We start from the raw sequence: 27,429 nt of genomic DNA, 5'->3' as shown, positions 1-27,429 counted from the left end.
TATATTTGCTCAATCCCTTCTTTTCCTAGTGAGACAAGCAGGAGGCAGGAGTTCAGCCCAAGTGGACCCCTTGGCCAGAGAGTGTCTGGTTGGGACTTATGGATTACGTCCAATTTCTGGGTGGCATCAAAGAGGGTAGCTGGAGACTGAGTGTCCCTTCATTATTCTTGGAATCGGAAATTCCAAGAATAGTGGAATAGGAATTCCAAGAATATTGAATATTATTCTTGGAATAGGAATAGTCTTAGAAAAGGAAATTTGTGCCATTTGAGATCCTTCCAGTTGCAAATAAATAAAACAACTATTTAAAGTGAATTATAACTAGAGGTTTATTATCTCATATAATGAGAAATCTAGAGATAAGAGATCCCTGCAGCTCAACCATTCCAGTTGCTCTGTAATTCTTTTCTCTCTTCTTGAGAAGCAATAAGCACAGCTCCTTCCATGACAACATCCAAAGTAAATAGGGGTGGGCGCAGTGGCTCATGCCTGTAATCCCAGCACTTTGGGAGGCCAAGGCAGGTGGATTGCTTAAGATCAGGAGTTCGAGACCAGCCTGACCAACATGGTGAGGTCCTGTCTCTACTAAAAACACAAAAAATTAGCTGGGTGTGGTGGTGCATGCCTGTAGTCCTAGCTACTCAGGTGGTTGAGGCAGGAGAATCACTTGAACTCGGGAGGAGGAGGTTGCAGTGAGACGAGATGGTGCCACTGCACTCCAGCCTGGGCAACAGAGCAAGACTCTGTCTCAAAAACAAAAAAAAAAACAAAAAAAACCCCACCAAACCGAAACAAAAACAAAGTAAATAGGGAGTGCAGGGAACTTTTTTTTTCTCCCAAAACTTTTTTTTTTTTTTTTGTTTCGGAGAAAGGCAGAAAATCTTTCTCATAAACTCTCCAGATGACATCTCCTTCATATCACCAGCCAGAACTAGGTCCCGTCTAGGCCACTTAGCTGCACAGGAGGCTTGGAGAACAAGTCTTTGGCATTGTCAGCCTTGGTTGCGGAAGGTGTGGTCTGCCAGCAAGAAGGAAGGAGAGGGGACTGGTGGATGGTTGGTGACCAGCAGTGACTGCTGCAAGCCCAAGGAATAGAGGGGTGGCAGAATTACTACAGAGGAAGAGCAAGAAGACCAAGTCCTTGGGGCTTGCAGGGGAGAGAGGAGTCAAGCTCTTGAGTTTAAGAATGCCTGTGTGCTGGGTTCAAGGTGCATTGTAGACTGAATGCTTTGGCTTTGTGCGAGGGACTCCCCACGGCACCTGTGCTAGCGTTTACTTAGACGGCGAGACCAAAGCCACCTCAGTCTCTGTTTTTCCTCCTGCAGTTTCAACCACGAGGACTCACCTTGAATCCACAGGGTGGAGGCTGGCATTGTCTCCTGGGCAACATATTCCTTCTTCCTCTATGAGAAAACCTCCCCAGAGGCCGGACACTCCTGGGAGTGGGTAGAAATGAAGACCCAGGAAGGGGGAGAGACCGGAACTCATCTCTTTCTCTTGAACTTCCAGGTCTGAACTCCCTGCCTTAGCAGTGGGGGGAGAGGGGTGCAGAAGGGCCATGGCAGACTTCTGCCTGATGGGGAAGAAGCAGCCCCAGCTTGGGGAGTTCCCGTCTTTGTGAGGGGCAATGCTCTGACCAGGCTAGGCTGGAATCAGGGGCTGACTGTGAGGGGCTTTGTGGGTGGGGATTCTTGGCAGAGGGGAGGGATCAGGAGTGCTGAGTGTTGGGGGAGGGGGAGGGCTGGGAGGGGGTTCAATGAAAGACTTATGGGTCCCTGGGTCAGAGATGGGGTTCTTCAGACATGCTTAGGGCTGATGGTGGGGTTTCCTGGACCTCCCACCCCAAGAAAACTGAGGAGGCTTCAGTGCCTCCCTCTCCTATCTTGTGTGTCACACTCTGTGGCTTGCCAACCACGACAGTCGGCAGATTGCATAGGTGTTTCCTCTGTCAGAAGTCAGTGGAGTCCTCCATTTCTTCAAAGAAGGCATGAGTGCCTACCTTAGGGATCTGGAGCTCTGAGTTAAGTCTCCTTCAGTTCTTCACCAGCCCTGCAGCTTGGGCAAGCCACTTCACCTCTCCCAGTCTTGTTTTCGTCATCTATGAAACAGCAGCACTGTGGGGACAGATTGACTGCTGTGTGATCACAGCTCAGTCTCTGTTAGCCTCTGTTAGCTCTGTGTCTTCAGACAAATTAACTTCTTTGGTTTGCTTGCAGAGGTTTTGTCTAGAGTTTTCAGTCATTCACTTCCAGATGAGTTTTGCACTTACTTTTGCCAGGTGCAGGGTCTAACAGCAGCAACAGCAACAGTGAAAAATCGAAGCAAAAGGGATAATATCTCATTTCATCATTAGGAGTGATTCACATTACATCGTGAGGTTGGCTGGGGCTCAAATGAAGTCACCATTCTGATTGCTGTCATAAAAACTAAATGGGATAAAGAGGGTTTTGTAATCTGAGAAGGCTACCAGGACAGACGTAGGGATGAATCAATCCCTGGGAAGGAAGCCCAGATGGTGGCTTTTCAGACTTGACAACAGGGGGCGGCTCCCGCCCTCAGGGTGGGACTCTTGGATGGGCCTTGTCCAGCTCCAGGACCAGGTAGACCTGGAGGGACCTTTCCTCCCAGGGAAAGGAAGTGGCATGCATCCAGAGTTCCCAAAGTGGCGATTCCATTTACCCTGCTCAGTGTTTGACTCTCATCCTCCTGGTTGAGACTGGAGGAATGATGGTGGGTGAGGAATTCGGGAAAGCCGCTTTCATCCCTCCTTTTGGAGTGAGCTTGGCCCAATCCCACTTGTCCAGGAGTGTTCTGTACCTCCCCACCTCGGGGCTCAGGAGGAAAAGGCCACTATATGGCTTTAATTTTAGGATTGAGATAGAGCTTTAATAAATTTGAAGGTTCAGTGTTAGAGCCTTCAAGTTTTGCAGCTTCATGGCAGTGGTTGAATGTTCCCATTCGTGCCCTTGAATTCTCTGATTGTGATTCGTACTGTTGTCCCCACCACTCCACTGCCACTACCACCGCCACCCCACTGCCACCACCACCACCACTCCACTGCCACTGCCACTGCCACCCCACTGCCACTGCCACCGCCACCACCAATCTACTGCCACCGCCACCACCAATCCACTGCCACCGCCACCACCAATCCACTGCCACCGCCACCACCAATCCACTGCCACTGCCACTGCCAATCCACTGCCACTGCCACCGCCAGTCCACTGCCACTGCCACTGCCACCGCCACCCAATTGCCACCGCCACTGCCACTGCCACTCCACTGCCACTGCCACCGCCACTTCTGCTATTGTAGGGTCACAGCTCACAAGGTGGGTAGCATAAGACATAAAAATAAACAGGTTTAAACTAGGTGTCAGAGTCCAGGAATTAAGGGCAAGGATTCTAGAGCCAGACTGCCTGAGTTCAAATCCAGGTGCGACTATTTACTGCCTGTGTGATCTTGGGCAAATTATGTAATCCTATAGTGCCTCAGCTTTCACATCTGTAAAGTGGGGGTGATAGTAATAGTTCCTAACTCTTAAATGTGTTGTAATGATTAAATACATTCATAGATATAAAGCCCCCCCCCGCTTTTTTTTGAGATGGAGTCTCACTCTATTGCCCAGGCTGGAGTGCAGTGGTGCGATCTTGAGTCACTGCAACCTCCGCCTCCCGGGTTCAAGCGATTCTCCTGCCTCAGCCTTCCAAGTAGCTGGGATTACAGGTGCCCGCCACTGTGCCTGGGTAATTTTTTGTATTTTTAGTAGAGATAGGGTTTCACCATGTTGGCCAAGTTGGTCTCGAACTCCTGACCTCAGGTGATCCGCCCACCTCAGCCTCCCAAAATGCTGGGATTACAGGCATGAGCCATCGTGCCCAGCCTGAATATTTTTTATTCCATTTTACAAGCAGAGAAACTGAGGTTCAGAGATGTAACTTGTCACATCCACATAGCTAGGAAGTAGAGGAACCAGGTTCAAACCTGTGATTTTTGGCCCCCAAGACTAGTGCTCTTCACCATGGGTTTATACATAGCAGCCTCCACAACGGTTTTTTTTTTTTTTTTAAGCACAAGAGCAGTGTCTCACATATCTTTCCAGCACACACAGGCCTTGTCTCATGAGCCCGGCATTTGGCACATGTGATTTTAATATGATAAAGACTCTGGTATGTCTGGTCTTCCTTCCAGGGTGTGCCCACTTTCCAGAACTTTCTAATTTGTGTTTATTTGTGTTTTTCATACCGTGTTCAAGCCCTTGTATGAGGAAGTCAGCCCTGTTTGGATTTCCTTCCTGGTGACTCCAGGGCAAGTAGTAGTGCAGGAGACTCAGGGAGGAGGGTGCTGGAGGGGAGTGCCATCTACCCAGACAGATGTCAGCTTGGTCTCTCACTCCCAGTCATTAGCTCAGATGCTCTTAGTGTTCTGAGTGGTTAGCACTTGGATAAGGGCAAACACCCTCATTTTTTTTTTCTTGGTATTAAAAAGTTCAAAAAAGTCGATATATCATGGCTGACTCTGCGCATGCTGCCTGTGAGTTAGCCCTGCTCTGCAAGGAGCCTGTCTCTTATACACATCTAGATGTGTATAAGAGACAGGGTTTATACATAGCAGCCTCCACAATGGTTTTTTTTTTTTTTTTTTTTTTTTTTAGCACAAGAGCAGTGTCTCACATATCTTTCTAGCACACACAGGCCTTGTCTCATGAGCCCGGCATTTGGCACATGTGATTTTAATATGATAAAGACTCTGGTATGTCTGGTCTTCCTTCCAGGGTGTGCCCACTTTCCAGAGCTTTCTAATTTGTGTTTATTTGTGTTTTTCATACCGTGTTCAAGCCCTTGTATGAGGAAGCCAGCCCTGTCTGGATTTCCTTCCTGGTGACTCCAGGGCAAGTAGTAGTGCAGGAGACTCAGGGAGGAGGGTGCTGGAGGGAAGTGCCATCTACCCAGACAGATGTCAGCTTGGTCTCTCACTCCCAGTCATTAGCTCAGATGCTCTTGGTGTTCTGAGTGGTTAGCACTTGGATAAGGGCAAAGACTCTCATTTTTTTTTTTTTTTGGTATTAAAACATTCAAAAAGGTCGATATATCATGGCTGGCTCTGCGCATGCTGCCTGTGAGTTAGCCCTGCTCTGCAAGGAGCAGTGCTGGTCATTAAAGATTGCTGTCTGACACTACCGGCTCACCAAAGAATTAAAAAAGATTGATATATCCTGGTTGTACATATTTTTAGGGTACATGTAACATTTTGATACATGTATATAATGTTTAATGATCAAATCAGGCTAATTGGAATATTCATAACCTCAAATACTTATCTTTTGTGTTAGAAACAGTACAGTTCTTCTTTTCTAGCTATTTTCACATTTACAATAAATTATTGTTAGTATAATTTCCCTGTTGTATTATCTAGTACTATCAAATACTAGAACTTAGTATCTAGAACTTGTCAAACCACTAGAACTTATCAAATACTAGAACTTATTCCTTCTATGTAACTGTATTCTGTATTCCTTCTATATAACCCTTTATATATTTCTTTTCATTCCCTGCTGCCTCTCCCCTCCCCAGTAATTGAATTCCCATTCAATTTCTTCTTATTCGCCTCTCCCTCTCCCCTTCCCAGGCTCTGGTAAGACCCCCATTCTTTAGATGATATTTACTTGCTTCTTGCTCCATTTCAGAGACGGAGAAGAAGACAATGGCCTCAATAAGATATACACAAGATGATCTTCTAGGCAGTAATACCAGTGACCATGGCAGAGAGGACTTGACTGGACTTGTGTTTCATGCAATGCAAGAAAAGCAGGCAGAGCAAAAGAGAATCCACACTCCCCCACATCCCCTGCGATATAACAAATAACACAAGGAATGCCTGATTACCCACCAGCTTAAGATAGAAACCATCACCAAAGACCTAAATGCAAGAGCAAAAACTATGAAACTCTTAAAAAACAGGGGAAAAGCTTAACAATGTTAGATTTGGCAATAAGTTCTTGGATACTGGTGGAAGGATTGCTTGAGCCTGGTAGGCAGAGATTCCAGTGAGCTGAGATCCCCCCACTGAAAAAAAAAAAAAAAAAAAAAGACAAAAAACAAGGAAAGAAAGAAAAAGAGAAAAAGAAACAGAAACAGGGTCCCACTCTGCTGCCCAGGCTGGAGTGCAGTGGCAGGATCATGACTCACCATAGCTTCAGCCTCCTGGGCTCAGGTGATCCTCCCACCTCAGCTTCCCAAGTAACCGGGACCTCAGGTGCATACCACCACACCTGGCTAAATTTATTTATTTATTTTGCAGAGATGGAATCTCACTGTGTTGCCCAGGCTGGTTTCAAACTCCTGAGCTTAAATGATTCTCCTACCTCAGCTTCTCAAAATGCTAGAATGCCTGGCCCATTTTAAAGTTTTTTTTTTTTCTTTTTTTTTGAGACGGAGTTTCGCTCTTGTCGCCCAGGCTGGAGCCCAATGGCCCGCTCTCGCTTCACTGCCACATCCGCCTCCCAGGTTTCAAGGTATTCTGCCGTCTCAGCCTCCCAAGTAGCTGGGATTACAGGCATGTGCCACTACGCCAGACTAATTTTTGTATTTCTAGTAGAGAGTTGGTTTCACCATGTTGGCCAGGCTGGTCTTGAATTCCTGACCTCTGCCTGCCTCCACCTCCCAAAGTGCTGGAATTACAGGCATGAGCTACCATGCCCGGCCTAAAGGTTTTTTTTAAAATTAAGTTTTTAACTCCTTTTTTTTTCATATTATGTGATGTAGAATGAAATCTAAATCTGTTTTTTATTTATATGGATAATTAATTATCCCAGTATCACTTACTGACTCGGCTGTCATTTCCCACTGCTTTGTAATCTCCCCACCCCCTGCCTCAGTGCCTCACTCAATGCCCACCTGTCTCACAGATCATGTTTCCATTTATGTACGGGCCTAATTCTAGGATGTCTGCTTTGTTCTGCTTTTCTAGCTCTATGCCTTCACTTCCATGTCTTGGTGTTCACTGCTTTACCATAAGTCTTCTGTCTGGTAGGCCACATCCACCATCTTGTTCATCTTCAAAATTATGTAGGCTCTTCCAGATACATTTCAGAACTGGTGTATTTTGCTGGGTTGATTCCTAGACATTTCAATTGTTTGTTCTATAACAAATGGTGTTGTTAACTTTTTTTACTAACTGTTGCTACTATATAGGACTACAACTGACTTGTGTAGACCTAAACATTGCAGGTGCTGCGCTTGTGTCTGCCAAGTTTGAAGGAGGCAGATCGTGGAGCTGCTGAGTGCTTCTGCTCTCCGAGGTAGCAATGCAATGGCTGGAGGAATGGAAGTCTGAGTGGCTGCTTTTGGCTAGGAATGGCAATGTGAGGAAGGACAAAGGGGACAGGAAGAATGATGTAGCAGTGAGGGAACTGGAAAGGGAACTGGATGAGAGAGCTGAAGAGATTTTTGTGTTGAGGCAGAAGGTTTAGGGAGAGGAAATGTCTCTGGTAAAAATTTCTGGGAAGATTTCTGTACAGTGCTTTGGTTAAATCCTGTGGTTGAGTCCTTTAAAAAATCCTACAGTTACCTCTGTAGTCAGATTTGTAAATCCTTTGACTGTGACTACACACAAATCTATGCCAAGTTGATGAGGTGAGGTGGCAGGGTGGTGGAGGGGAGAGTCCCAGTACGTTAATTGGATTAGACCTGGCACTGAGTAGCTCACCAGTGATTGTTAACTGAATGATCACATCCGCATTAGCTCTTGCGTGGGTGCCAGAGACAGTCCTGCAGGGCGCTGCACTTAGTGGACGGGGTTTGGTAGACCTTGGCTTTGAAAATGGGGAGCTGGCTTACCTTTTCCTTTCCAGACCATTTTAAAATATCCAGAAGTAGCCTGTAATTGGGCAATGTGAGGCAGTGTATGCAAGGTCAGCACGCAGGAAGGCCTAAACATATAATGATTCCTATTCTCTCCCTTGTGCTTCCTTGAGAGTCACTGCAGAGGAAACCAGAAGGATGGCTTTGGAGGAGGCTTGCTGTTTCAGGCATGATCTCTCTGGACCCACAGCAGATCTCACTGAGGCCACGGCTGCTGTCAGTTCCACCAGAGCCTTGGGAGTTGGAACTCAGGTCCAGCCCCACATCGGAAGCCAGGTGGAACCCCTTTTAATTTCCGGCTTGGCAGCATTTTAAAACTGTGCCCTCCTTTCCAACCCTCAATCCCTGAGGGGCTAGGATGGAGGCACACCATTGTCTCCTTCCCTCTGCATGCTCAAGATCCCCTGGGCTGGAAAGAGGTGGGGAGGCCCTCACGGGGGCCCCCAGCCTTCATAGGGAGACTGAGGCTTGGCCTTGAATAAGCTGCCAGCTGAGCAGAGACACAGTCCTTCTTTTAGGGACCACCCAGGTGAGGGGAGAAAGCTCTGGCCCTCAGAGGGGATCTAGTTTCAGAGGAAAACACAGCCTCTGCTGAGAAGGAAGTTAAGGATTTTGAGATAGAAAGATCACCCTGGATTATTGGGATGGACCTAAGATAGCTACAGAGGTCCCTGCCAGGGAAAGAGGGAGCAGGGAGAGTCAGAGAAGGGAGTGTGATGGCACAAGCAAAGGTCAGAGTGATGTGGTTGCCAGCTGGGGAGTCACAGTTAAGAGGTTGTCACTGAGTACCCCCATTTTCTAAGAGACGGTTTAATTTTTTAAAAATTTATTTTCTCTTCTTCTTACCTCCTGCTCCCCACTTCTGATTTAGCCCTTTAGAAATTCAGATATAGCCTTTTAACTCTCCCTTTCACCAGACGCTCCCTGCAGGGCAAGATGCAACCCCTTTGAATAGAACCTCTTGGAATGGGACTCCATGGAAACAACCTGGCCAGCAGATCTGGGGTGTTGCTCGAGGCAGCAGCTCTCTGAGATGGGAGTGGTGTGGGAGCTGAGTCAGGGGAAGAGCTCCCCAAGGGGGCAGAGTTTGGGATGGGGAGAGGGGGATCAACAAGATGCAGATGGCTTGAGCAAGGCCTGGGTGGGAGATGGAATGCAGAGGGGAGAGAGGCTGAGACGGAACTGTACAGTGGCAGATTGCTCCAAGGTGAATTTAAGCAGTAAGATCACAAAATTTGCTTTGCATTGGTGCCAGCATCCATGGGCTAACCCTTCACCAGAACCCATCCCAATTAGGGCTGTGCCTATGGCAAGGCAGGTGTAGCCAAGTGCCTGGGCTGACAGCGGGGGCGTGGAGGGTGAGGTTCCTAATTCCCAGAATGAGGAGGGTTTTAAGAAATGCCTAGGCCTGGCGGTGGTTCCCCTGGAGTCTTCCTTCCGTATAGCAGAGCTGAGGAAGAGGCAAGGCAGCCCCTTGGAAAATTCTTTCCAAATCTGGTGTATCTTTCCTAGCACCTTGCTCCCAGCAGGGTGCCAACTGATCACCACCAAATGCCAGCAGATAATAAAGGGCTGTTCACATTTTAATGACTTAGTTAATTCAGCAGAAAACCACTTGGATCTTAGTGTGGGGCAGACCCTGTGCTGGCTGCCAGGGATGCAGCTGTGAAGAAACAGGAGAGACTCTTCTACAGACACCCTGTCCATTTGGTTCTCCCGAGGAGTCCTTATTGCAGGGCACATGGCCCTATCTGGGGGTTCAGAAAAGGTCTTACTGCTAGATACCTAAAGCACGAGTTAGCTGGGTAGAAGGGAAGGCAAACGGGCATGTGGAACAGCATGGGGCTGTAAGGGCGGAGCTGGAAGCAGCCAGAGCAGATGGAGCAGTGGGCAGGGAGGAGAGGCTGGAGCCTGGCAGGCAGGGGCCAGAAGCCCTGGGCTTTGAGTGGCAGGGGATTTGTGCTTTACTGAGACAGAAAGGGGAAGCCTCACCGGCTTTTTTATGCAGGGGAGTGGCAGGATGATCAGTTAGCCGCGGTTTGCTTGGAATGTTCGACCTGAAGGTTTTAGCACTGAAAGTCCTGTGTCTGGGAAACCCCTTAGTCCCAGCAAACCAAGATGCACTTGATTGATTAGATTAATGTTTTAAAAACGTCACTCTGAGGGAAGAATGTATACTGGGATTGGAAAGGGGAAGAGAGGATAAGGGAGAACATTTAGCAGGCTGGGAAAGAGGAGTAGTACAAATAATAATATGATCTAATATTTATTGAAAGTTTACTATGACCTCGGGTGATCCGCTCGCCTTGGCCTCCTAAAGTCCTAGGATTACAGGCGTGAGCCACTGCGCCTGGCCAGGAAGAAATTTTAAAAGGAATTTTCAGAAAAAAAAAGATCTTGGAAATTATAAAATAGGTTTGCTTCTGGGTTTCCCCCTATTGGCAGAAATAAACATTCAATATAAGTGTTAAAAGATAAAGTTCAACAGAAAGTAGAATTAAAAAAATATGGAGGCTGGGCACGGTGGCTCACACCTGTAATCCCAGCACTTTGGGAGGCTGAGGAGGGCGAATCACTTGAAGTCAGAAGTTCGAGACCAGCCTGACCAACATGGTGAAACCCTATCTCTACTAAAAATACAAAAATTAGCTGGGTGTGGTGGCATTCACCTGTAATCCCAGCTACTTGGGAGGCTGAGGCAGGAGAATCATTTGAACCCGGAGGCAGAGTTTGTAGTGAGCTGAGATCGTGTCACTGCTCTCTAGCCTCAGTGACAGAGGGAGACTCCGCCTCAAAAAAAAAATATGGAAACTAGGACAGAAAAGAAATGAATATTAGAGAATCAAGTCCTGGAGTGAAGAGTGAACCAAGACAATGGAGACAAAGAAATTATCAAAGGCATGATAAAAGAAAACTGTTTTCACGTAAAAGAATCCCTTTATTGCCTAGCACAATGGATAAAAAAAAAAGATTCTTAGCAAGGCACGTAATTACGAAATTTTAGAACACTGTGACAAAAAACAGATTCTTTCCAGCTGGATGAAAAAAATTACAGTTCCAGAAACTAGAAGAAAATCATGTGATGTCTCTAAACTTCTGAAGGAAGGTAATTTGTAATCTAGATTTCTATGCCTATTTACAGTCTAGGTTTCTATACCCAGACGAACTGTCAATTAAAAGAGTAGCAAAAGTATTTCCAGACACGCAAGGTCTTAACGTTACTTCCTAAGAACTCTTTCTCAGGAAGTTATTGGAGGATGTGCTCTTCCGAAACAGGGGATTAAGACAAGAAAGAGGAAGGCATAAGGTCCAGGCAATAGGTGATGCCACATGGGAGAAAGGCAAAAGGAAATCCTAGGATGAGGGAGCAGCTATGAGCCAAGAAGATGGTTCTGTGGCATATCTAGAGAGAAATCAGTCCAAACTGGAGTAGAATCATGGGGAACTCCAGGAGAGACGTCTCCAAGTAATAAAAAGGTTATAGATCATCTAACGTATTTAACTGAATTGAAAGGAAATTTACTATGTGGTGGGGAGTTTGGGGAGGGTTAATGATAGGAAAAGAGAAAACTAAACAAATGAAAAAAGTATCAATTATTAACTTCTTAGAAAATTAAAAAGTTGCACAAGAAAGAAAATATACTCAAAGCAGACTGCATGTTAATCTGTGAACAGTACTTACATGATCATAATACTCTGTACCCTAATTCTGTTCTAACCAAAAACAATCACGTAACTATACTGGAGGAATTTTGCAGGGAGGGGAAGTGTGTGCATATTTGTGTGTATATGTATTGCCAAAGAACCAAATTTTTATTTTCCATTGTAGGACGTCATTAGCTAGTATATAAAAAAGAAAAAAAAATCATCAAATAGCAATAGAAATCAATTATTCAGAAATACAGAGGTAAATACAGGAAGAAACGTGTAAAGGGGAGGAAAGTGGTTGCCTCAGGGGTGGGGACTTGAGGGTGGGGAGGACTCAGGTGAGGAGCACTGATTAACCTTGGAGAACTGTTTGACTTTACAATTATGTACATATATGACTTGATTAAAATCAATTCTGGAGGGACCCATGGGTCTGGGAAAAACTTAGGAGATGGGAGAGGAGTGGGGTGGCACTAGGCTTGGAGAGGCAGGGCTGGGGCTGGGAACTGGGCTGGAGCTAAAGGATACACAAGAAGTACAGGAGGAGGGAGTGGGGAGTGGGGAGCTTCGGCTCACACTAGTCAACCTAAAAATCACTCACACAAATGTATCAGGAGGGGTCTAGAACTGTGCTTGCCACGTAATCGGTGCTTAGTAAATGTTGATTGGGTAAATGAACAAATGATTGTATCCTCACAGATGCTGCAGAATCCTCTCCAGTTAGATTGGGATACCCTTGTCTTCTCTATCTGAATAGATTTGCCTAGAGAGGAGATCTATTCATTAAGTAGTGTTTTATTTAAAACTTACTATGTTCCAGGAACCATTGCAGAGATTGAGGATACAGCAATGAACAAAACAGGTAGAAATCCCTGCCCATGTGGCGTTATGTTTTCAAGGAAGAAGCTGACAATTACCAGGCACATACACACATTTGACATTGGTCCAAAACACATTATGATATTAACTCACTTAACCTGCACAACATCTTGGGAAGATACTATCAATTTTCCTGATTTACAGATGATGAAACAGAGTCACAGAGAGGGTAAGTAACTTTCTCAAGATCACACAGCTAATAAACATGTGGCTGGAGTTGAACTGGGACAGTTGGGCTCCAGAGCGAAGGCTCTCTTGACCACCGTGCTATGCTGCTTTTGCAAGCTCACTCTCCTTCCCAAAAGGGAGAATGGGGGGAGTTTCTAAAGACAAACCAGCCATAGACTCTGCTCTGCCATGGCTTGCATCAGGGAGAGGGCCTGTCCACCAAATGGTGGAAGAAAAGTGAGAATGGTTGGGCAGGGAGGGGGAATTGCTGGGCCCGTCCGCTGGTCACTGGAGAGTCTCTGGGGGCCTGAATCCATGGCAGGGAGACACAGATGTGCACACACCTCTTGCTACAAATCAAACACTGACCTTTGGCCCTGCTTCTCCACAGTGCTGGGGGAAATGAGTGTATGCATTAAAAAAAAAAGCCAATCTTAGGCAGGATTTGTATTGATAAAAATTTGTCTTTTTGGATGAGGGCGAGAAGTCAATGGCAGATGTTGGTATCAGCAGTATTTCCAGGGTGGAGTTTGGTGTGGGGACAAGCATAACTTATTATTTTTATTGTTTTTACCTCCAGCTGCTTTAAGGTTTGAGATGAATGCCTGAAGCTCATGCTGATGAGTGGGCTGGACTAGGGAGGAGGAAGGGGCTCAGACTGGAGCCAGGGACTCTGTTTCCCCTCTGCTGAGAACCATCTAGGAAGTCGAGTTCACCTGAAGGCTGAGCTCTCGCCTCAGGGACATTTGGGAGCCAGGGCGCCTCCTTCCCATTGTGCAGTTGACATTCAGTTTTAAATCTGGTGGCTGTCACACCCTGTGAAGCTGAAACTGCAGCGCCACCACCCACTTCTATAAACTGAGGTGTGCCTGGTGAGAGATGTGGGCTTCTAAGTCGCAGGATTTAGCTCAGTGTCTCCTGCCAGCAAACCTGAATCTGTCAATAATCATAACACAAATCCCCCTATGTTGATATAGCACTTCCTACCTTTCCCTGGGCTTTCACATCTATAATCTCTGTGAAGTAGTAATTCCTTTCTCCTCTGACAGATGAGAAGACACAGACTTCTCAGACAAAGGAAATACAGGTTTTGCCCAGGGTCACAAAGGGAGTTAGAACCTTGCACTCTTGGCTTGGGAGGCCTTGTGTTAGCTCCAGCCCCACCCCTCCATGCCCGGGGCCTTTACTGCACCTCGCAGACGTGTTCTCTGGGAGCTCCTGCTGTGGCTGCCCTGGGAGCCTCCTGCCTAGCTGGTGGAGGAGGCTTCTGCAGAGCGTGATTCCAGGGCCATGAGATGCCAAGGAGAGAGAGCTAAGAAAGTGCTGTGGTGTTCTGGAGTGCAGGGAGATTTCTACTTTCTTGAACTAGTCAAGGAAGGCTTCACAGAGGAGGTGACTTTTGAGTAGGGCCTTGAAGAAGGGTTAGGAATTTTCTAGGCAGAGAAGATATGAAAGGGGATGCCAGACCGAGGGTGTGGTGTAGGCAAAATCATGGACAAAATCAGCAAGAGCATGAGGGCTGGACAAAGGGATTGTGGGCCCTGACACTTTTTGGGGGGACTTCCTTTCAGAAAAAGACTTAAAAATCAACAGCGCAAAACTACACATGAAAGTGGATATTCACTTAGAACGAGAAAAGACTTAGAGCAAATTATAAATTTCAGAAAGTTGATAAATACCACAAACATTGCAAAAGCTAGGAAAATGAAAATATTGTTATTAATTGGGTGATACAACTATAGTTTTTATTTTTCTATGTTTTCCTGGCTCTGTGATTTTGCTTTATGTGACAGTCATTTTGTAAAATCATTTTCTACATGAGACTAGAAAGACAATTCAGTCTTTCATATTATTGATTAAATTTCTACTGATAATTTAGAGAGGTTTTTGTTTTTAGCTTCACATCTTTATACATAATGCTATGTAAATTTTTAGGATTATTGGCCAACTTGGGAAAACCTCTATCAAGTTTTTTTTTTTCCCCACATATGAGCCATAAGATTTCAGGGCGTCTCAAGGTTTTATAAAACTTAATCTTCTTTGCTTTTTTGAGATAGGGTCTCACTCTGTTGCCCAGGTGGGGGTGTGATCATGGCTCACTGCAGCCTTGACTTACTGGGCTCCAGTGATCCTCCCACCTCAGCCTCCTGAGTAGCTGGGACCTCAGGCATGTGCCACCACACTTGGCTATTTTTTTTTGTATTTTTAGTAGACGTGGGGTTTCGCCATATTGCCCAGGCTGATCTTAAACTCCTAGACTCAAGCGATCTGTCCACCTTGGCCTCCCACAGTGCTGGGATTACAGGCTTGTGCCACTGTGCCTGGCCAAAACTTAATCTTAAATAGTTTAAAATTGAAGACACTTTATACTGGTTTCCTGTGAATGGGCCTCTGGCAGTGGCTTCCTCCATAATCCAAGAGAATCATTATTATTTCTGTTTGAAATTTGCCCTTTTTTTAAAAAAAAAAGTTTATTTGGAGACATGGTATCACTCTGTCACCCAGGCTGGAGTGCAGTGGTGAGATCATAGCTCACTGCAACTTCAAACGCCTAGGCTCAACTGATCCTCCTGTCTCTGCCTCCCAAGTAGCTGGGACTACAGGTGTGCACTACCATGCTCAGCTAATTTTAAAATACTTTGTAGAGATGGAGTCTTGCCATGTTACCCAGGTTGGTCTCAAACTCCTGGCCTCAAGTGATTCTTTTGCCTTGGCCTCCCAAAGGCCTGGGATTCCAGGTGTGAGCCACCACACCTGGCCAAGATGCTATATCTTGATGTTAAACTCTAGGAGAGCAAATTCTTTCCAGAGTGGCCTGTGGACTGAAAGAATATGAGGTCCAGGGCTCTGCAGCCTGCTGAGGTTCCGCTCACTACTGTCCTGGGCCCTGAAGTCCACACAACTGCCTAGGATGAGATATCTGTGTGCTGTCAGACCCAAGCAGACTCTGCTCTGAAAGTACATGCCCATCTGCTCTCTGCACAGTGGGCTCCTGCCCAGCAGGCCCTGGCGTGACAAACCAGGAACTCCTTAGGATGGTGGAGGGGTTAAGAGCTAGGCTTAGTAGTTATGCTGGCCTGGGTTTGAATTTTGGTTGTGCATCTACCCACTGGGTGACCTGTCCATGTTATGTAAACATTTTAAGTCTCAGTTTCTTCACCTGTATAATGGGACGATGTATTTACCTAACACGATTTTCCTGCAGATTAAATAAAGGGATATGTGTAAATCACACATTGTATTTGCCTGGCACAGAATGTTGAATAATTGGTAGTTGTTAGTAGCTATTATTTTTGAGTTACTGGAAAGGGAACCAGGGGAGACCCTATTTCCATTCTCGGAAGCACAGTGGAGTTTTTGTGGGGCTCAGCAAACTTCTCTTCATTGTTCCAACCCAATATATCCTGTTACCCTGCCTCAGCTTTGGGGATTGGGGTGGATCAGAAGGCTCAGAAGATACAGGGTTCTGGTGCATTAATAAGCTCTGGGGCCATGCTGGGAGTAGCTGAGCATGAGCACCAGGCCTGGAGGTTGGTGGAACACTGGTGTTGGACCAGTTCCTGGCCCCAGAGCAGCACCTCTTCCTTACCAGCATGTCCTTCTCTTCAATGAATCATTACAGGGTTCAGGTCAGCCTCTGTGATTCCAGGTGTGGTGGCTCACACCTGTAATCCCAGGGCTTGGGAGGCCAATGCAAAAAGATCACTTGAGGCCAGGAGTTTGAGGCCAGCCTGGGTAACACAGCAAGAGCCCATTTCTACAAAGCATTTTAAAATGAGCTGAGCGTGCTGGTGCACACAAGTATACAGCCCATGTGCTATTCCTAAAGAGCAGGAGAAACTGCCTTTAACTGGTTATCAGCCTGATCCAGTTCACCAGCTCTGCCACCAACTAGACTATGTGACCTTGGGATGAGTCATTCTCTCCCTGTGCCTCAGTGTCCTTCCTTCTCTGGTCAGTTGCACATCCTAGACCCAATCTTTTTTTCTTTTTTTTTTTTAAAGTCAAGGTCTTTGATTTGGTTGATTGAGAGGGAGCAGGAGTAGACAACTCACAACAGTGGCTAATCTGAGGACCTTCTGACCCCTCCATCAGATCAAGAAGTTTGGCATGCATTTCTTCTGATTTATAGCCTGGAAGTAATTGGGGGCTACAACCTCTGCTTACTTGCTTAGTGCTTACAACCTTTTTTATTTTTATTTTTTAATTTAATTTATTTTTTAGTGTTCCTGGGATATTTATTCCTGTTTACACTTACACTCATCAGCAAGAGGTGGTCACTAAGTGCTGGTTTTGTTAAAGTGGAGGCTGCACCAGAGTGTGATCTATGGACAGCATGAGCCAACATGCTGTTTTGTGTGCACGTGTGTGTGTGTGTGCATATGCATATGTGTGTAGGAGAGGAGGTCCAGGACTCTGAGGGGTCCTGTCCAGAGTGAACCAGTTATATTCTTTAGAATGGTTGTCCTGCCAAAGACACCAGACTCCAGCCTTGACCCTCCAGGCTGTTGAGAAGAGTTTGCTGCTAAGTCTTGGAGCTGGGGCGGAGAAGACATGCAGTGTTTGGCTGGGGAGTCTTGCAACAAATGTGGTGCTCCTTTGTTGTTCATCACTGGATCTTCCGATAACGGGCATCCAGGGCCAGGCAGGCTCCTGTACCGCACATGGAAGCTCAGCTCTCTCCCTTCTCTGTGCATCATCACGATCCAGTTCTATTTTAGCACAGCCCTCACACATATTATACCCTCCTTCCCTTAAATCCTTTCCAACACATCTTATCATCCATCAGCCTCCTTCTTCCCCGACAGACCCATACACAAGGTCTGCTTTGTCACAGACCTTGTGACAAAACACACTGCTCATTATTTTTTTCCAACAGCCCTTTGAAAACAAAGATGAGTAATACCCATGCCGAGAAGTCTGTGATGCCATGATTGATCTATTTCACAATAACACCCAAGAAGATGATACACTAGGTAAGTCAGGTCTGTCGATGGTGATGAAGGAGAATTTCCTAAAATCTGTGTGGGTTTTGTGAGTGGAGGTTTTGCTGGGTCTGAGGTTGGGAGAGGTGTCGGGAGAGGTGTCAGGAGAGGAAGCATCCTTGGGTCCTGGTGTGGCTGAAAATCCAGGTCAGCTGAGAGATTCTGCTGGAAGGGCTTTGGTGGGCTGATCCTGGACTTGGTCCTCCTTCTGTCACTAACCTCCCTCAGAGTGGTATCATGTTGATCAGATAGGATGAGCCAGGGGTGGTTGCTACTGTAGAGACCTTGGTAAGACATGTACACTTTGAAGATTCAGAGACTCTACTACATCAGTGAGGTTTCTGGTCAGAATTGGCCTGGAATAGCCCACCCAGAATAAAAGACAAATTGCTGCGTCTTGCATGCCCTATCACAAAGAAAGAAGCACGTAGGTCTCATAGCATTCTGGAGGCAATGTGTTCCACACCTAGGAACACTGCTCTGGTATATTAACTGGGTGGCATGGAAGGATGCCAGGTCTGGTGGGGCCAGGAGTGGGAAAGTGCTCTGCAGCAGGTCCAGATCATAGTTCACAGAACCATCCAGTTGGACCATATGATTTGGTACACCCTATGATGTTGGAGGGGTCGATGGTGGTAAAAATATACTAAGGAGTTTATCGCAAGCCCCAGTGGGAGAATTACAATGTAGGTCCCTGGGATTCTGGAGCAAGGTCAGGCCATCCACAGCTGAGAAGTATATGATTTTTTGGGAAACAGGCCCTGGCATATTATTGGACCCTGGTTTGATCCTGGGGCATCAAGTGATCATGCATCTGAAACTGTCCACTGTGAGCTGGGCTCTGTTGGACCTACTGAGTTATAAAATAGGCCCAACAGCAGGCCATCATAAAATAGAAATGGCATCTTTGGTGTTAAGCCTGAGCACAGTTTAAGGGCATGAATAAGCTGCATGGGGATGCAGCCTAGAACACCATGTTATCTGCCAGGGTTCCATCATGTCTCTTCCCCAACCCAAGCTTATAGCTATGTGGGATTTGTCATATGATAAACTGAAGGAACAGAAGAAGGCCTGAGCTTGGTCTGTGAATAGTCAACTTGGTACATGAGTGAAAGCCAGAAGTGGACCACAGCTGGATTATAACCACATTTAAATGTGACTTTGAAGACAGTCAGAGGTACCTTGCTCACATGGAGGTACATGGGAATGGGAACACATGTAAGCAAGGGACCTTCTCATCCACTTTGGAAGGAGAATTGGCCTGAGGTGAGAATATATATATATTCCTTGCAGCAGCCAATGGCCAGGCCATGTAGTCAGAGGGCTGAATGGAAAAGGATGAGAAGATAATAGGCAGGGAGGTCGGGATAGAGGCACGTGGGTGAACATATGGGGGTGGGGACAGAGCGTGAAGATCTTTTTTATTACACTTTATCACCTACCATAAAGCATAAGGGAGAGGCACTGAACAGTCAAGTAGACAATTTGGCCAGTTCACGTTAGATAGCTTTGTCATTGGCTACCCCAGAACTGGATCAATGGGCACATGACTGGAGTGCTCTAATGGAGTGCCATAATGGCAGACATGGAAGTTACAAGTGAATCCAAGAGTGTGGACTTCCCTTTACCAAGGCTGACCTAGCTGCTGTCTATTGGGGAACCCACCCCCAATATTTCAACATAGGTTCTTTCTATTTTCCATAAGTGTCGGCCAGTTAAGAAATAAAGAGAAAAAGTACAAAGAGAGGAATTTTACAGCTGGGCCTCCAGGGGTGACATCACGTATCAGTAGGACCGTGATGCTCACCTGAGTTGCAAAATCAGTGAGTTTTATTAAGGATTTCAAAAGGGGAAGGGGTGCAAGAACAGGGAGTAGGTCACAAGATCACATACTTCAAAGGGCAAAAAGGAGAACAAAGATCACATGCTTCTGAGGAAACAGGACAAAAGGCAAAAGAGAACTACTGATAAGGGTCCAACAAAGATCACAATGCAAAGGGCAATAAAGATCACAAGGCAAAGGGCAAAAGCAAAATTACTGATAAGGGTCTATGTTAAGCAGTGCACGTTTTGTCTTGATGAACATCTTAAACAACAGAAAACAAGGTTCAAGAGCACAGAAGTGGTCTGACCTCAAATTTACCAGGGTGGGGTCTCCCAATCCCAGTAAGCCTGAGGGTACTGCAGGAGACCAGGGCATATTTCAATCCTTATCTCAACCGCATAAGACAGACACTCCCAGAGCGGCTGTTTATAGATCTCCTCCGAGGAATGCATTCCTTCCCCAGGGTATTAATTATTAATATTCCTTGCTGGGAATAGAATTTAGTGATATCTTCCCTACTTGCACATCCATTTATAGGCTCTCTGCAAGAAGAAAAATATGGCTCTTTTTGTCTGACCCCGCAGACAGTCAGACCATATGGTTATCTTCCCTTGTTCCCTAAAATTGCTGTTATTCTGTTCTTTTTCAAGGTGCACTGATTTCATATTGTTCAAACACACATGTTTTACAATCAATTTGTACAGTTAGCACAATTATCATAGTGGCCCTGAGGTGACGTACATCCTCAGCTTATGCAGCTAACAGGATTAAGAGATTAAAGTAAGACAGGCATAAGAAATTATGAAAGTATTATTTGGGAACTGGTAAATGTCCATGAAAACTTCACAATTTATGTTCCTCTGCTGTGGCTCCAGCTGGTCCCTTCATTTGGGGTCCCTGACTTCCTGCAACAGCTGTCACCTCTGAATATCCAACCTGTCAGCAGCAGAGACCAATGCTGAGCCCCAGATATGGAACTATTTCTCACTAAGACCAACTAGCCACTTGGAGCCAAATGTACTACACTGGGCACCTTTTATACAGAAAGGGCCAATGATTTGTTCTCACAGGTGTGGATTTTCCCTTCCTGTCTGCATAGCCTTGGCCAGGACCACTATCCAGGAGCTTACAGAATGCCCATCCACAGGCATAGAATGCACCCAGGGGACTCAGCTTTATAGGGAAGTGGGTGAGGGATGGACCCAGATCATGGTGGTATCACACACCACATCCCCTGGAAGCAACTGGCCTCACAGAGCCCTGGAACAGCCTCAAAAGGCACAGCTGAAGCACCTGCTCAGAGGCAACACTTTGCAAGGCTGAGGTTCTATCCTTCAGGAAGAAGTAGATACACTATTTCCTTTCCTTTCTGAAGACTCATAGTTGGCCCCATTTACAATCACTTCAGGGACCCACCTGGGGAGTTTGTATTTTTTATCCTCACAATTGTTGGTTCTGAAAGGTTGAAGGTCTCTGTCCCCAGAAGAGGCACATTCTCTCCAGTGGACACAACAAGGCCACATTGAACTACAAGCTACAGCTGCTACCAGGGCATCAACAGGGTAGAGGAGGTCAATAGGGGACCAACTGGGGAGAGGGGACCAATAGGACAGAAGATGAGTCAGTCTTGGGGCAGGAGTAATTGATGTGGATCCGCAGGAGATAGGGCTGCTGTTACACAATGGAGGCAGGGAGGAATATGTGCAGGACCCAAGTGATTCACTTGGCCACTTCCTGGTAATCCCTTACCCTGTTGTAACTATGAACATGTAAGTGCAAGAACTCTGGTCTGAGAACGAGATGATGGTCAAGGACTCAGTCTCCTCAGAAATGAAGATTTGGGTTATACCATTAGGAAAATCATTAAGATCTGCCAAGGTGATAACGAAGGGTGAGGACAATTTAGAGTGCATTGAAGAAGAGGGAGAGGAGTGCCAGCTACATCTCTGAGACCAGCTACAGTGATGTACGGTAATTCACTCACTAGTCTCTGTCTTCTGAGTTATGCTTTAGGGAAAGAGTCCCATGGTAACCATGGAGGAGCTCTTCCCTAGCCAATGTGGAAAAGCAGATCTGTGATGGACAAGAAGTGGACTACAGAGGTTATAAAAATATGCCTGCTACAGGGCTCTCCTGCTACAGGTAGCAGAGTGGATTGACAATCCCAGCAGCTGCCCCTCTAAGTCCACCAAAACTTTTGCACTTGGGCCACACTTCCTGTTGGGCTTCTCTCAGGCAATGACTGAGCATGGCAGGAATACCAAGGCAGGCCTGTTACTGAAAGATGTGGGGGTCCTCCATGGATGACTGGCTTGGGGACTCCCCACACGCATGGCCAACCCTTTCTTGGAACTCTGCTGTAGTCTGAGACTCTTCCTACCCAATTCTCCTTCCTCTTGGGTCTCTTCTCAGGTGTCAGGTTTGTATTGAAGTCTGAAGACTTTCCTTGACTTCTCTTGCTATCTTCTTCCTCCCCAGTCATCCCTTCACAGATGTTTCCTCCAAAGACATTTTTGCATGCCTAATCTTGGCCTCTTCTTGGAGGATCCAAACTAACTCCAAGTGGCATATATATATAGTTGCCATTATTTGGTCAAAAACTGGGATTTGAGGGACAAGAAAAAGGTCCTATACCTTTAAGTATCTCACCTCCAGCTTGTTACTGAAATTCCCCTATTAGACTATTTCTTTTGGATTGGGTTCACAGTGAACCACTCACTCTCATTTTCCAGTGTTATTCTATTCAGCATTGGCTTTTCCATGCCTGGTGTCATCGGAGTCAAGTGATTGCTAAGATAAATTGCCCAAAGTCCTGGCTCACCACTTCCAACTCCCACCTGCTTTGCTTCTCATGAATGGCCTCTCACGGCCATTCCAGTTGTATCCTTTGTGCTGTCCAAGAGACTTCAATCTTCATTGACAAGATTTAAAGACAAGTCTTCTCTTTCCCTTCCCTCAGCTAAGACCTGTGATTAGCAAGTGCTTGCCTTTAGGGAAGTGCTTTCTAGCTTCTACTTCTACTTCTCACAGCTTGCCGTCTGCAGGCGCTCCAGGTATGCTGGGCAGGCTAATGGAGAGGAAGGACCTGGGACAAATAGAAAGGAAATGTTCAGGTTAAGATAAAAGATTGTGGAGACCAATATTCCTTTGAAGTCTCATAGAAGTTGCCCTTAGAAACAGTAGTTGACAAAATATTTCATATTCAGACCCTTTAAAAGGTGCTAGACTCTCAGTTAATCTATTCAGAATTGTAGGGGCCTGGAAGGAAAAGGTCTAGCTGTGTTAATAGAGATTTTTTACACATGTGAATTTTCCCCCACAAAGGACAAAGCTTGCAGGGCCATTTCAACATGTGACAAAGAAACATATTTTTGGGGTAAAATATTTTGATTTTCTTTCTTGCCTTGTAATGTTATACGGGAGTCAGGATGGAAAGTAAGTCATGATATATAGGGTTAAATAAAACCCATCTGATGAGAATTTATGGTTTGTAGGGCTTGTCTCCCCAGATCCCTTAGATAGGAATTTGGGCAAGATTAAAAAAAATCAGAATTGAGTCTTCAGAAGTTTACTCACAATTGACCCTTGAAGCACTCCCAACCCCAAGTCTGCTCCCACCAAGAGTTTTAGACAACTCAAGGATTGGAAAGACCTCAAGAAGGATAATATTCAATTGTTAGCTAAGAGGGCAGTGGGGTGGAGGTGAAGAGAATCAAGCAATTATCTTAAAAATTAAGGAAATGTAGTATGGTACTCAAGACAATGAACCAGGTTATACTGATTAAATATTGAGGCTCCTTTTGGGATTTTTGCCAGTTCTCACTAGCCTATTTATACTTTTTTCTTTACAGACCTTTTTAATCTTTCTTTTTCTTTTTCTTTTCTTTTCTTTCTTTTTTTTTTTTTTTGAGACGGAGTCTCACTCTGTCTCCCTGGCTGGCGTGCAATGGCGCGATCTCAGCTCACTGCAACCTCCGCCTCCTGGGTTCAAGTGATTCTCCTGCTTCAGCCTCCCAAGTGGCTGGGATTACAGGTGCCCGCCACCATGCCCGGCTAATTTTTGTGTTTTTAGTAGAGACAGGGTTTTGCCATGTTGGCCAGGCTGGTCTCAAACTCCTGAGAGTGATCCACATGCCTCAGCCTGTGTCATGGGCCATGGCCACTCATATTTGGCTCAGAATAAATAACAGGGGATCCACCCTTGGGGAGAGCAGGAGAAGGGCCCCATGGTTAGAGGAAAGAGCTGGAACAGAGGTGCTCAGGGGGAGCCTGTCTGGGCTGATGGAGGGGCAGAAAGAAGGGCTGGAGTGGTGTAAATGGAGTTCAGAGAGACAGGAGATGAGGTATGAGGGGCAGGCAGAGGACAAGCAAAATTTGAACTTTAAGCGGGATGGGAAACCACTGAAAGGTTTTTAGTAAGGGATACGCCATGTTCATGGACTGGAACACTCTGCTATTGTAAAGCTGTCAGTTCTCCCAAACACAACCTATAGATTCAGTGCAATCCCAATTCCAAAGTCCTTGCTGGAATTGACGAGTTAACTCTAAAAAGTATATGGAAAGGCCAAGAATACCCAGGACAATCATGAAAAAGATGGAAGGATCTACAGTACTAGACGTGAAGATTTATCACAATAGCTCTGGTAACAGATACTGCCGGGCTGGTTCAAGGACAGTCAAATAGATCAACAGAACTAAGCAGAGGCCTGAGAAAAAGACACACACGTGTAGTATATTTATTCTGTCACAAAAGTGGCACTGCTGAGCACGAGCTTTTCGATACATTTTATGGGATCAATTGGATGCTCATTCTCATGAAACTAGACCTCACAAGCAGACAAAACGACAATTCCAAGTGGATTGTAGGTCTAACTGTGGAAAGCAAAGTTATAAAGCCTCAATAGCATATGCAAAGACATTCAAGCCCTCCGTCTTGAACATTTACTTCTATATTTTCTTCTAAGAGTTTTAGTTGTAGCTCTTACGTGTAGGGCTGTGACCCATTTTGAGTTAATTTGTGTGTATGAAGGAAGGAAGGGGTACGGCTTCATTATTTTGCATGTGGCTGCCCACTTGTCTCAGCACCATTTGTTGAAGACTATTCTTTCTCCATTGAATGGGCTTGGTGGGCTTGTTGAAAATCAATTGGCTGTGAACGTGAAGGCGGAGAACACTTTCTTACGAACTATTAGCTTCACCTGTGTAAAGATAACTTCTCTCTGTTCTGCCTCCTCTCAAAATCTGACGTGACTCTTGCTCAAAACAAGCTTTGTTTCCTGAGTTCTGTGGCCTTGTCTCATGTGGAACAATCATGTCCCATTAACCCACTCCCCAAGCCCACTCCACATCCACCCTGTGGGCCACGGCCTTGCCTTTTCCCAGCTGCTTTATCATCTGCATTTTCAATGAGGACTATTTTTAAAACATTTCCCCAATTCTTAAATATTTTTTGAGTGATTGATTCTAGATAGCTACATTATATGGAATTCCTGAACCATTCTGGCTCACAACACTTCTGACACCAAATTTGTGGGGGTTGTATTTCTTTTTTTTTAAATCTCCACACCAACTAGTTCTCCAACTCTCTGAACACCAACAGGATATCCTGCAACTCCATTCTGACCCTAACTACCCAGAGTTAGCACAGACCCCACAAGGTGAAGGCTCAGCCCCACAACACTGGCCCCACTTCAGATGCCAATCGCAGCACCTGACCTCCCATACTTCTGACTGACTGGCTAAAATTGGAGGTTCCTAAAAAACCCTCCTCAGGTTGGATAATCTGCTACAAGGGGTCACGGGACTCAGGGAGGCACTTTACGCATGATTACTGGTTTGTTACAAAGAATACAACTTAGGAAAAGCCACGTGGAAGAGACACCGAGGGTATGAGGGGCAGCACGGAGATCCCAGGCCCACCCCAGGCACCCACCCTTCCGGCACCCCACCTGCTCAGCAGCCCGACAGCTCTCTGAGCCCCATTGTTTGGGGTTTCTATGGCAGTCACTTTATTTAGGCATGGTTAATTAAATAATTGGCCACTGGTCATTGAAGTCCTTCCCCAGCCGCTCTCTGGAGGCCCAGCCTGGGGCTGAAAGCTCCAGCCCTCCAATCACATGGTTGCTTCCTCTGGCAACCAGCCCCATCCTGAAGCTGTCTAGGGGTCCACCAAGAGTCACCTCATTAGCGCACACTCAGTATGGCTGGAAGGGGATTGTTATGAGTAACAAAAGACGCTCCCTCACCCCTGTCATTCAGGAGATTCCAGGGGTTTCAGACGCTCAGCGTCAGGAACAGGGACAAAGACCAAATGTCCATTTCGTATCATCACAGGGATTCCATGTGTACAGGCATCAAGATTTACTTAACCCACCATCCATTACTAAAAATTTAATTATCTTAATTTGTTCCTGTTTCTACCAAGCCAATTAACAATTGCATCTCCGTATATGATTTTGTGCAGTGCCCTCTGGTAGGCATTGGAGGGAGAGAAGAATGCAAATTAAATAAGAAGAGCCCTCTGCCCTTCAGAAGCTTTTGGTGAAGATCTCTTTTTAAAAAAGCTGTGAGATTGCTGCCCGAGGTGGGACTCACAACCTAAATAAGGGCGAGAACCCGCAAGGACGGCCCGGCCACGTGGAACTGCCTCCCGCAACTCCCAACTCCGCGAGGTGGGTGCTCAGTGGCGCCACCGTGTGGAAGTTTGGGAAACAGAAAACCAAGTCTCTGCACTCAGGGCCAGAATTTCATCCTGGGCCTCTGACTGGGGCCAACTGTAACAGGAACAGCCCTGACTGTAAGTCAAAATTGTAAAGTCCCCCTTGGCCAGAGAACCTTCCTGCAGTGGCCTCCACCGCTTTCTCCGCCTTGCCAGTTTTAACCTACAGGGCCCAGCCTCCTCTTAAACTTGGGTGAGGTGAGGAATGATCATTGCCAACGTGAAATTTGGTTGAACAGATACATTTCTCGGGGTACGCGTGGGTCACTTCCCAGCACTGTCTGTGTGTGTGGCCTCCGAGAAAGCAACCTCCTTTATCTGGCGAACAGAATTCACACTAAATCCTCCCAGCAAACCCATTCTAGACGGGATGGTGGGTGTTAGTCCAAACTGCACCATTTTGTAAGCCCCCTGCTATTTTGCAGAGCCTCGTCAGAGTGAAACATTCCATGTGGATTCGGGCCGTGGGAACCATCCTGCCTAACCACCTGACCACAAGGCACAAGAGCACCCGTATCACACCCTGCCGGGCAAAGGCCCAACTGAGGGAACATCCCTATCGTATCCTGCGGGGCAAAGGTCCAAGGAACAGACTATCACATCCGCCGGAAAAAGGTCCAAACCACTCGATCATAGGAACATCTTATCAATATCCTTCCAGCGAGCAAGCCATACTGCCCAGACCCCCACCTAGACCTATAAATTACCCCAGCTGTAAGCGGCAGGGGGTCTGGCATTAAGCTGGTCCCCCACCTCCTCAGGTCTTGTGCTGGACATAAAACCCGCCTTGCCATAGAGCCGCCGACTCTCTCTGTGTCTTTCTTTAACCCTTGTCTTCCCTTCAAAACCTAACAGTGGGACCACAGGCTCTGGGCTGCAGCTGGGTGTCCTCTTCCTCCAGTGTGGATGGATCCTCCAGTGTGGGTGGCTCACAGCAGAACTGAGTCCGAATAATCTCTTCTGAGCACCATGGAACTCTCTCTGTCCTGCTCTCCCAACTGCTGCTCGAGTCCAGAGATGCAGCCGGCCAACACCACCCAGAAGGACCCCAAACACAACAGCTGGCTGTCTCGGAACATTCCTGTGGCTCCCTCTGCCCTGTCCCTCTCACCGTGGCTCCTGGAAGTGCTCTATGGCCTATTGAAAGGGCGCCCCGACAAAATTCCCCTGGCTCCCCCACCTGAAAAGTGATTTCTCCTCTTCTGAATTCCCACACACTTTATCTGAACCTTTCTGAAGACACCTGCCTTACTTGCTAGTTCGGCCAGTGTTTATGGAGTTCTCTGCACTGAAGGCTGGGGGCACAATATAAGACATGGCCAGGTGGCAGCAAACATAGTGTAT

General features: G+C 46.3%; 1 protein-coding gene across 1 annotated transcript in view; it reads left to right on the top strand.

Moving 5' to 3' along the window:
• The first annotated feature begins 17,819 nt into the window (after window positions 1-17,819).
• The window catches only part of LOC105530584 (protein S100-A7), a 16,659-nt gene continuing 7,049 nt past the window's right edge, over window positions 17,820-27,429 (top strand). Inside the window, exons 1-3 of the mRNA XM_011968176.1 lie at window positions 17,820-17,830; window positions 23,861-23,865; window positions 24,060-24,065. The gene's annotated coding sequence lies outside the window, so the exon portion shown is untranslated. The remainder of the gene's footprint in view (window positions 17,831-23,860; window positions 23,866-24,059; window positions 24,066-27,429) is intronic.

The sequence above is a fragment of the Mandrillus leucophaeus genome, unplaced genomic scaffold, assembly GCF_000951045.1.
Source record: "Mandrillus leucophaeus isolate KB7577 unplaced genomic scaffold, Mleu.le_1.0 Scaffold830, whole genome shotgun sequence".
Classification (NCBI taxonomy): Eukaryota; Metazoa; Chordata; class Mammalia; order Primates; family Cercopithecidae; genus Mandrillus; species Mandrillus leucophaeus.
This window is presented reverse-complemented; position numbering and strand designations above follow the sequence as displayed.